The sequence below is a fragment of the Micromesistius poutassou genome, assembly GCF_964030765.1.
Source record: "Micromesistius poutassou genome assembly, chromosome: 1".
NCBI lineage: Eukaryota > Metazoa > Chordata > Actinopteri > Gadiformes > Gadidae > Micromesistius > Micromesistius poutassou.
The window spans coordinates 13,510,407-13,520,955 of NC_140271.1; the positions used below are offsets into that span (position 1 = coordinate 13,510,407).

The 10,549-nt window shown below is 49.9% G+C and overlaps 1 protein-coding gene across 1 annotated transcript in view; it reads right to left on the minus strand.

The window, feature by feature from the left end:
- Positions 1-8,455, minus strand: part of prr36b (proline rich 36b) — a 33,577-nt gene extending 25,122 nt beyond the window's left edge. Inside the window, exon 1 of the mRNA XM_084488698.1 lies at positions 8,210-8,455. The gene's annotated coding sequence lies outside the window, so the exon portion shown is untranslated. The remainder of the gene's footprint in view (positions 1-8,209) is intronic.
- Between the last annotated feature and the right edge of the window lie 2,094 nt (positions 8,456-10,549).

Genomic DNA, 10,549 nt, shown 5'->3' on the forward strand with positions numbered 1-10,549 from the left:
TCTTGCCTTGCTCCATCTCTGTCTCTCCTCTGTATGTCTCTCTCTCCCTCTCTCTCCTCTGTATGTCTCTCTCGTCCTCTTTCTCTCCTCTGTATGTCTCTCTCCTCCCTCACCTCTCTCTTTCCTCTGTTTGTCTCTCTCCCTCCACATTAAGGTCCACTCTGGGTTCTCTCCTGTCCTTCGCAGTGGGGGGGGGGGGGGTCCTAGTTGCAGCTCCCCTGATGGGATGTTTACACCAGGCTCAACGGGTCAGGGGTCAAAAGACGAAAACATCACTAGAGCGAGGCCCTCTACCAAGTCAGGCCAGGCTAGCTCGCCCCGTACTCCCTCAGCAATAGCGTGCCCAAGGAAAGGTGCGGGCATGAGGATGTGGGAGGGCCACCTGGTGGCGGTCATGTGACCAGGATGACACCGCTAATCCACCCAGCTTCGTGCTGACAGAGGGTTAATCGCTTGTGCTGGCTAAAGCCGTGCATTAAGGATACTCCATATAACTGGTCGTCACCCCCCCTCTCTGAAGATACAGCAGCAAATACACACACACACACACACACACACACCAGGAGGCGGGGCCCTACTCCTAGCCCCCAGGGGACGGTCAGATTCACAAACGACAAAGCTCGTTAACCCTGGACAAAGACAGACGCTAATCCACTTAGGAGAGAGAGAGAGACAGAGAGAGAACATTGATGATGAATATACAGACTATAGCAGAACGTCAGTGTCCCACACAGGCAACACTATAGGAAGGCAGGGCCTATCCACCACCCCCCCCTCTCTCCAACTCACCTCCCTCCCTTCATGCCTCCATCTCACTTTCTTACACCTTCACTCCCATCCACCCTCCCTCAACCTCCCCTCTCTCCCTCCACCCATCATCTCTCTCCCTCCCCAGGCCACCACCTCCATTCCTCACCCCTCCCCTACCCAATGACCCCCCCACATCTTCTCCCTCCAATCTTACACCACATGTGGTGGGTAAAAGAACAACAAACAACAGACCCTGCGGTGGGGTGCGGACCCCCAAACCACCAGAGGACCAGCGGCTGAGGAGCCCCACTACCAGAGTTGGGGGGCTCGCAGGGGCTGAACAGCCTGGCAGCGAGGAGGTGGAGCAAGGGGGTATGATCAATGGAGGGGAGAGAGAGAGAGAGACAGAGACAGAGAGAGAGAGAGAGAGAGAGAGAGAGAGAGAGAGAGAGAGAGAGAGAGAGAGAGAGAGAGAGGTCCATTAGTAGGGGGAGCAGGAGGCCTGTTTTACTCTGATGCGGTCAGGCCTGTTCCCCTGGGAGATGGCAGCAGTATCAAATGGTGTGTGTGTGTGTGTGTGTGTGTGTGTGTGTTAGGCGTTATCTTTTTATTTATACCTTCATACTTTACTGACATCTCACCAGGGTGTATGACTTTATTTGTGTAAAATAATTATAATTATACAAACAAAGCAAAAGCTGAGTTGCTGGTGAAGAAATTATTGTAGCATGTATGCAGATGTCTAGCCTACAATGCTGAGTGCCTTAGATGCAATCTGCCTCCTTGGACCAGTCTGGCATAGAATAATGAATAGATCAGATCCATAGATAATGTCTAAATATCAACGAGTATGCTCTTGTACATTTCTAAAGTCAGTTGAACCTGTATTATATACTGTCTGTTAGTCACACCCACACCCACCGCCACAGGCCATGCAGCTGTAGAGTCACTCGTACACTTCTACATTGATTTGATGTTTTATCCATGTGGCCATTTTGCAATGCGAGACGTGTGTGGTTTTATTGCGTTGTAGTCTGCTTATAGTTCAGGCAGGGCTCTTCACCATCACCTATTGTGTAGAAAAACTGGAGACCAATGGCTCTGTGAGGGGGGTGCTGCTACAGACAGCTTCACTTGACAGCTCAGTCCTCTGGCAGGTATACTGCGCTACACACAGGACTCATACGGGTGGTCGCGTCTTTAGATCAGCGCATCAGATCACTGGACTATCATCTGACTATCTTGATAAACGATCTACTATCTTGAGACACCATGAAGCGTGAGTGTGGTGTGTGATTATTCATATCACCATCACAGCGGCACTATGTGCGATAGATGTCAGTCAGGTCATAATGGTAGAAGGAGGTGATAGTGGTGGTCCGACACAGGGAGACCATCGGGCAAGCCACTAACCATTGATACAAAGCTCTTTAGTCTCGACAACAATGCAACAGCAAGGACTTTGTTTTGAACTATTTCATTCTATTTAATGCTTCAACAGTTGGCCAAAATTTGTTAATAGAAAGAGAAACGCCTGTACACCACAGCAACACTGTGGTACCACCCAAGCCAAGTGTGTGTATGTGACTGTGTGCATGGGCAAGGTGTGTGCGCTAACCAGGTGTGTTTGTGTCTGTGTACGTGGGCAGGGAGTCTCTATGTCTGTTTGCGTGGGCAAGGTGTGTGTGTCTGTGTGCATTGGCACAGTGTGTCTGTCTGTGCATGGGGGCAAGGTGTGTGCGTCTGTGTGCATGTGTACTGTCCTAGAGGGACAGTTTCAGGAGGAAACAGGAAGTAAGAGAAACAAGTAATGGTGCTCTCCAATTTATATTTGTGGGCATTTTGCTACAGTACTTGCATCTGCAAAATAACACAAAATACTTTGTTATCAACTGGTATTGCAACAACCTAACCTGGCTAGAACTGGTATTGCTAACAAAGACAAACCTGGCTAGAACTGGTTTGCTAACAATGGCTAACCTGGCTCGAACTGGTATTGCTAACAAAGGCTAACCTAGCTAGAACTGGTATTGCTAACAAAGGCAGCTCTTTTTTCCCACTTATTGTACTGGACTGTGGTCCACCTGGGCGGGTCATTCCCAACTCGACCTCAGAGGTAAATGGAAAGAGACATGAGTAGGAGGGATGAAAAGAAAAAGATAAATATGTTCTGTGCAGTGGTGTCATTATAAACATTGTATTACTTTATGTACATTAGTGCATGTGTATGTGTACTTTATCAACCCAAGATGGGAAGTCAATTTATATACATTATCCATATATGCTTGTTGTTGGAATAGCTGTGTTTACTGTGCCATTAGACTCGAAGTGTCCATTCTATAGATATGGAGATTGAGTCTGAGCCGAGGGAGAAAGAGGGAGAGGAGAACGAGAGCGCAAGATAGACAAAGAAAAAATAGAGGAACAGAAAACCAAAACAAAGCCAGTGATTGAGTGAGTAAGATGGGAAAGACAAAGACAAAGAGAGAGAGAGACAGGCAGAGAGAGAGATAGAGAGAGAGAAAGTCAGAGAGAGGCAGATAGATTGACCAATTTTTTTCAACACTATTGCCAATAAAAACATATATTTTTTTCATGACAATAAAGCACTTTTTAATTGAATTGAAGTGATAGAAGTAGAAGCAGATAAAGAAATAGAGAAAGAGAGATAAAGAGAGTGCAGCAAGCAGGGACCACCTAAGTCGCTTGTAACTTGACAAGCCGCCGATGGGGGGAGGGGGGGGGGCGGGGGGTCATTGTAGTGGGCGCCATGCCAACCACAGGCTCTCTCTGTCGGGCTAAACGAGATCAGAGCAGCACAGACCAGCTGGAGGATCAGATCAATGACACCACAGACCGAACCGACAGCAGAGAGGTAAGCACCAGGGCCAGGGAGACATCTGGGGAAAAGGGCGACTTAAGCACTTCAGAGGCCTCTATTCCTGCTGTCCATCTGTCCGTCTCCATCCCTCTATCTGTTTCTCTCCGTCTCTCTCACAAATCTTAATTGGTGTCTACATCACTCTCTAATTCCCATTGTTTCCTCAATCTCTTTGTCTAGTTTAGAATGTTTTCTTTATCTTTCTATCACTGCATCTTGCCGTCTCCCTTTCTCCCACATTGTCTTTCTTTCCCTTTCTGTCTTTCTGCCTCTCGTTCTGTCTCAGTGTGTCCTCCATCTCCTTCCCCTCCCTCCCTCTGAGAGCCTGGCTCAGGACCAGGAGCACAGGCACTCTGCATGTACCAGTAGTGTTTCTAAGAGGATTTGAGTCCTCCTGCTTCGAAGAGAGACAGAGACAGAGCGACAGAGCGGGTGAGAGGCGTGTGTCACACACACACACACACACACACACACACACAGATCCATGGCAAGGACACCTAGATCCCTGGTCTAGGTCTGGTTGGTAGAAACTGATATAATAGAACATGAAGTCAACACACAGCAGAAACAAAAGAGAAACCTGTTGGCTTGTGTTTCCTTTACAACACTCCCCCCAGCACCTCCTCCCCCCTACACCTCCTCCATCTGCTTCACAACTTCCACCCTGACCTGCTACACCAGGGGGCAGGATGGTCCAATGGTTGGGGTCTTTGAATCCCCGGTGATGGCTCTGGGTCTGATCTACCGGTGCCTACAGTCCAGGGCAACAACCGCCATAACCGCTAGGACCACAAAATCAACATTTTAATTGATGTATATATTTTATTGACTCCTCTTTTTGAGGTCATCGGGTCAGTTTGTATCTATAATGTAGAATAACATAAAGACCTGGGGTAATTAGAAGTACAGAGCCCCCAGCGCCAAGCCACAACAGAACAGCAAGTAACCAGTTCAAACCGCTTACCATGTGTTTGAACCGGTTTACCGTGCAACTTATTAACAGTTCACATTAACAACCAAGCACCTATTCTTTGTTATGATGACATGAAGAACTCTCATACATTTGAAGCCATGTCTTTTCTTTAGAAACCATTCCCCAGCTCTGCCGTCAGAAGCTGACTCACCCCCACATCCACCATGGCAACACCAGAACCAGGCCCGGCCGCTATGGTAACGACCATCCACAATGCCACACATTGCCCCTTGTTCCAAGAACATCATCATCCTCCCACCTTTTAAATGGCCCTACTGCTGGAGCCCACATGAACCAATAATAGGTAGCACCAACCCATGAACTGGTGAGATCGTTACCCTAGCAACAGGGTGGCGTACCGCGTCCTGTCCTCCCACCAGTGGAATTCAGAGCCTCCGGTCGCTCAGAGATTACCACAGCTGCAGACGCCCAGACCACCAAACCATGTGCCGGAGCACCAGCTGCACACGCCAACAACTGTGCCGCCGAGCCCCGTATCAGAACCGACGGACGGCCTTATCTCCCCGCTGCACACTCCCTGGAGCTGCTGGGCCGTTGAGCCGGGAACGGCATAAAGGAAAGATAGCCTGGATTATCTTAAATTAGCTGTTCCTTTGGTGGTTTAGGGTGAGTTTCCATGGGTGGTTGTCTAAGCAACTGCCTTTCTAAACTGAGGTTCTCTGGAATAGAGCCTGCCTGCAGAATGGCTGCCTCAGGAAGGGGATGATCCAGTAGAATATAATGTAGCCCCGTTGAAAGGAACTTAAAGGAATAACACAGACATACACAGATACTGTTTCTCAATATGAACACAAATTATGTAATCCTGGCCAGGCAGACCTCATTCTAGGCAGGCAAGAATGACGGTAAGGACTGAGACCAGTCGGTAGTGTGTACTGCCGAAGTCATGACTTTGAAAGTTACAGAGTGGGAAGGAGGCTTCATGTAACCAATGCGGGCACTGGGTACAAACACCAATCAAATCTTGAAAAACCACATCAGACTTCATACGGTTCTGTTTTTAAGGTTGCATGACAATATAAATTCTCTGGTTATCCGATCTTATCAAGCAGTTTGAAAAGATGACGAATTCGATTCAACGTCTCATCCTTGGAATGACGGCCATACTCAATTTACAACACTATGTTGTAATCACAACACTAGTAATCAGGGTAGTAAGCATGTTAAGTAGTAATAATAAGCAATAGAACATCACTAAACCCCCACTGCCTTCATCCCGTCAACGCAAACATATTGGAGGAAGGACTCTGCTTGTCCATCCTGCTCACAAAGGAGAGGCTTGTGATTTGAGAGGCTTCTCTTTGGGGGTGGGGGCTCCATTAGTGAGTCAGTGGTATCTAATGCCTTTGGGCGTAGGGGAAACAGAAGCCTATTAATACAACAAGCCACTCTCTTATGACCAGGGACCCAGAGCGAGGCTGGAGAAAGAGCGAGGCTGGAGAAAGACTGAGGCTCCGGGCGATACAGAGCCATTAAAATGTAAATTACCTTAAATATTGGTCTGTACTCCACTACACTGCACTGGAAGGGCACACAGGTCAATGTCGCTGACATTAATGTCACACAAACTGAGACCTGTTGGGAGACGACAGCACACTGCTACTGTCTCTGCTAACTGGGCTGCATTCATACAGCACTTTACTTGCCATGATGGCAGCCAATCACAATACTTCATCTGTTACAAATCACATCCACCCACACACTGGCAGCAGCCAATCAGGCGAGGTTGACACCCAGATGGTCAGGTGCTGTTAGCCACTCTTTCAAGGACACCTGGACGCCACCTGGAGGAGCTGATCTCAGACCTGTGATCCCTTCTGACATGCCCCAAGCTACATCTAATACAATATTAATAGTCCATATTCTTGTAGAGCTGTATTTAACGTAGGTTCAGTGCACTCACGTCTTCGGGCCTTCAAGGTGTTTTATCGTAATAGCTTTTTTTTGTGTTGACTCTTCCAAATCTTTCTTAATGGTTGTTTTAACCAGCTGGCGGCCATATCGGTTGGTAGAAACAAATATAATAGAACATGAAGCGAACACGCAAAAACAACAGAGAAACCCATCTGCTTGGGTTTCCTTAACAACACAAAGTAAATGTTCAAGCCCTATGAGGCAAATATTTTTTGTAAGAAAACACGTTTCAAATAATTTATATGAAATCATCTCTAAAAAAAGGACATTGTCTCCTGACTTTTATGAATGGGGAATCTGGCTATTGATGGCCTGGAAATGTAATTTAGCGCAATTGCATTAGTCCAGGCTCTAACTCTCCCTCCCATCTTAACTCAGCAACATAGTGAGTCAGCCTTTCTCCCTTGGCTGGTTGGGGATGGGGAGGGATCAGGGGGTGGGGGGGGACCGGTGGACAGGCTGTAAGCCCCACCAGTGACGGAATATTCTGGAGAGCACCCAAGCACCCAAGTGGCTGAGCCTAAAAGGTGCTTGTATTAATCGCCCTGGGATACGGCTCACAACACTGAATGACACCGATATCTCACTGCAGACAATATGGATTAATACCGGCCTGCCCACGACCACCAGCACCCCGTGGTCTCCTACCCACTGTCCGCCGCGCCCTGAAAGGCAAACAGTGAAACAGTGGGTGGGGGGGGGGAGTTTTTGGAGTACCTGCGTGAGTAGGGTTAGGGTTAGCAGAGATTTGGAACGCGGCCGGCTCCTTCGCTATTGTTTAGGCTGCAGAGGGGAGGGCTATCCCGTCTACTACGCACACTCCCGGGCAGGCAAGGAGCGGCATTATTTACGAGTTCCCGGCCCCATTAGCTAATCACAGCCCGGTATGAATCACTGGTAACCACGACGTCAAGCATTGAGACATTAGCGTGTTAATCAAAACGGCTCGTTTCATGCACGCACCCCCGCAGTCTACATCAATTATACCCCTAGATGATTTTTTCCACACACATAGGCAGGAGTCAGCCCACCGAGTCGGAACATGAGGAGGGGTTTAGCGGCGTTATTATCACCGAACCACCCGGTGTGTGGCCCGAGGCGGAGGACGGAACAGTTATCGGCTCAGAGAACAATGGGCGTCCGCCTCAGTGGATGGCTCGGCGGATAGGAAAGTTAAGGGACTGATAAGGTGATAGAAAAGATTAAGTTTGAGTCGATATGAACGGTATTGCCTAATAAAAATCAAGGGGGGAACGTTTCAGTGGTTCAGCGACAACCCCACGGTCCACATCGCGGTGATACCGGGGTCCTCCGCCACCGCCCCTCCAGCCCGGCAGGGTGGCGGAGGACCCGGCGAAGGCTGGGGGGCCAGAGCCGGGTCTCCTGGTCCAAACCAGGCGGTGACACGTGTCAGTAGACCGTTAAATACACCCCGAGTCACATTTAACACCGATATTCATTCATGCCATCTCACACCTCCGTTCCCGTAACCGTTTTATTCGGTGGGAAAAACGTCGGTGACGGTTAGGCGGCTACTCACACAACACGACGACGCGGAAAAACGGGTTATTTCAAACCAACATTTCAGAATACATACATTTAAATGATATTAACCAGGAGATAATCTCGACACATCCTGAGCCAGCTAGCCAGGACCCAGTCCGCCTTACCGATGCCGTGTGGGGAGCTCTCAGAGCCGGTCCAGCCTCGCCCAGTTCGCCCGGTGTCCCTCGGAAACGAAGCGGCCTCACGGGGCGACGAAACGGGCCGGAAACACACGAACCGAACCGGGTCAACGGGAAACGTCGGGGGTCCACAACCGCCGTGATTTCCTTCGCCAAAGAAAGAAAGGACCGGCGTTTAGCAGTCCACACACACGCACACACGCACGCACACTGTGCAGACCGGCGGACCGAGGAGAGGACTGTACCACTACGGAGGCGCGCCGCGGTGGAACTCAAAGGGATGAGAAAGCGCGAGCTGCCAAGGAGCTCCGGGCTCAGCCAATCACCTGCCAAGGAGCTTCGGGCTCGGCCAATCACCGGCCATCTTGGGGTTTATTCAAATCAGGGATGATGTCACCTCTTGCAAGTCACCCTGCTTTTCTCCCTCTGAGTTCACACTGTGTCGTCTCCCCCCTTTCTCCCCCCCGGCCCCAATACTCTGTCTATATTGTATTGTGTCGTGCACACCCCCTTTCACGCGTGACCGCGCATCCCGCAGCACGCATTCATCTCCTTAAGGAGCCCGTGGGAGAGATGAATGCGTGCGGCTGCGTGTGTTCACCACCATTCATAGGCGTGCATGCATTATGAGATGGGGTGTCCCACATGTGGAGGGGTTCCCATGGAGACCATGGGATGGTCATTTTGGTGTCACTACCGGGTCACACACGTTTTAACCCGGGTTCAATACATGGAAAACCTGTTGATAGGAAGAGTTATCTTTCTCAACAGTATTAATGCATTCCTATATATAAAGGCACAGCGGTTGGCCTATCGTATATGTTGCATTCTAAACTGTAACGTCGCTCCAAGCTTTAATAGGACAGATTTAATTGAATATCCCTGTTTTTGACTCGCTTCCAATAACCGTTTACAAATCCTGGAGCATAGAGCGACGATGCACCTGCTGCTGCGAGGTCTGAATAAAGAGAGATTGAGAATCCGACGGAGCCAGATCCACGACACACACACCGCCCCGGTATAAATCAATCATAAATAAAGAGACCCACTATCTAACGGGCCTGTCTCTCTGAGGCAGAACCAGGGTTTTTTTTTAGCAGGGGGCGTTCACCGCTTTGTCTCCGCTTCGCGCTCCTCTCTCTTGAACAGTGAGACAGTCTGGGTGGCCGTTCTGACTGTCGGTCTGCCTGTGTGTCGGTCTGCTCGCCTGCCTGCCTGCCTGCCTGTCTGCCTGTCTGTCTGTCTGTCTGCCTTTCTGCCGTGGCGCTGGAGCCCTTCAGCCGGCGGCCTGTCTGTCTGTCGTTCTGCTCGCCTGCCTATCTGTCTATCCGTCTGCCTGTCTGCCGTGCTGCTGGATCCCTGCAGCCGGCGGCTGTCTGCACGAGGCGGGCCTTTGTGCTCGGCTCTGTTCCGTTCCTTTGTGGAGAATCGGTGGTCGGTCCAACTCGTGCCGAGGACAGAAGTCTGCTCCAAACACGGGCTCTGCTCTGAGGGAGCTCAGCGTGGTCCCGACCCGTCATCACAGCCGCTTAACGGAGGAACTGGACGGTCTGAGGGGTCAGGCTTCTGTTTACTAAACAGTGATACATCAACACCTCACTCTCTCTCTCTCAGACACACACACACACACACACACACACACACACACACACGCACGCACACGGATACGCGCACACACACACACACACACACACACACACACACACACACACACACACACACACACACACGCATACGCACACACACACACACACACACACACACACACACACACACACACACACACACACACACAGATGGAGTAAATAGATAGACAGAAATAGATTATATAGTATTCTACGTTATTTTCTATTTATTCTACATGGATGGATGGTTGGACGGAATTACAGACAGATTGATCTCCACATGTTGGTGTGAGGAAGATCTGTGTTCTGAGTAGAAACTAGAGCAGTTTGGAGCAGGTACCTGTCTGGCTATATGGTGGGTGAGGAGAGAGAGAGAGGAGGAGTGATAAGAGGCGGGAGGTAGGGAGAGAAAGACAGAACCATGAGGGGGAGAGAGGGAGACAGGGAGGGAGAGAAAGGATGAGAGCGAAGAGGAGGGCGGCAGGGAGAGAGAGACAGACACAGGAGGGGGAGAGGGAGACAGGGAGGGAGAGAAAGAGAGACACACAGGAGGGGGAGAGGGAGGGAGGCAGGGAGAGAGAGACAGACAGGAGGGAGAGGGAGACAGGGATGGAGAGAAAGAGATGGGGAAAGAGGTGAATACAGAGAGAGAGCGATAGAAGGGGAGGGAGAGGGGAGGTGTGTGTACACTGCTGTCGGA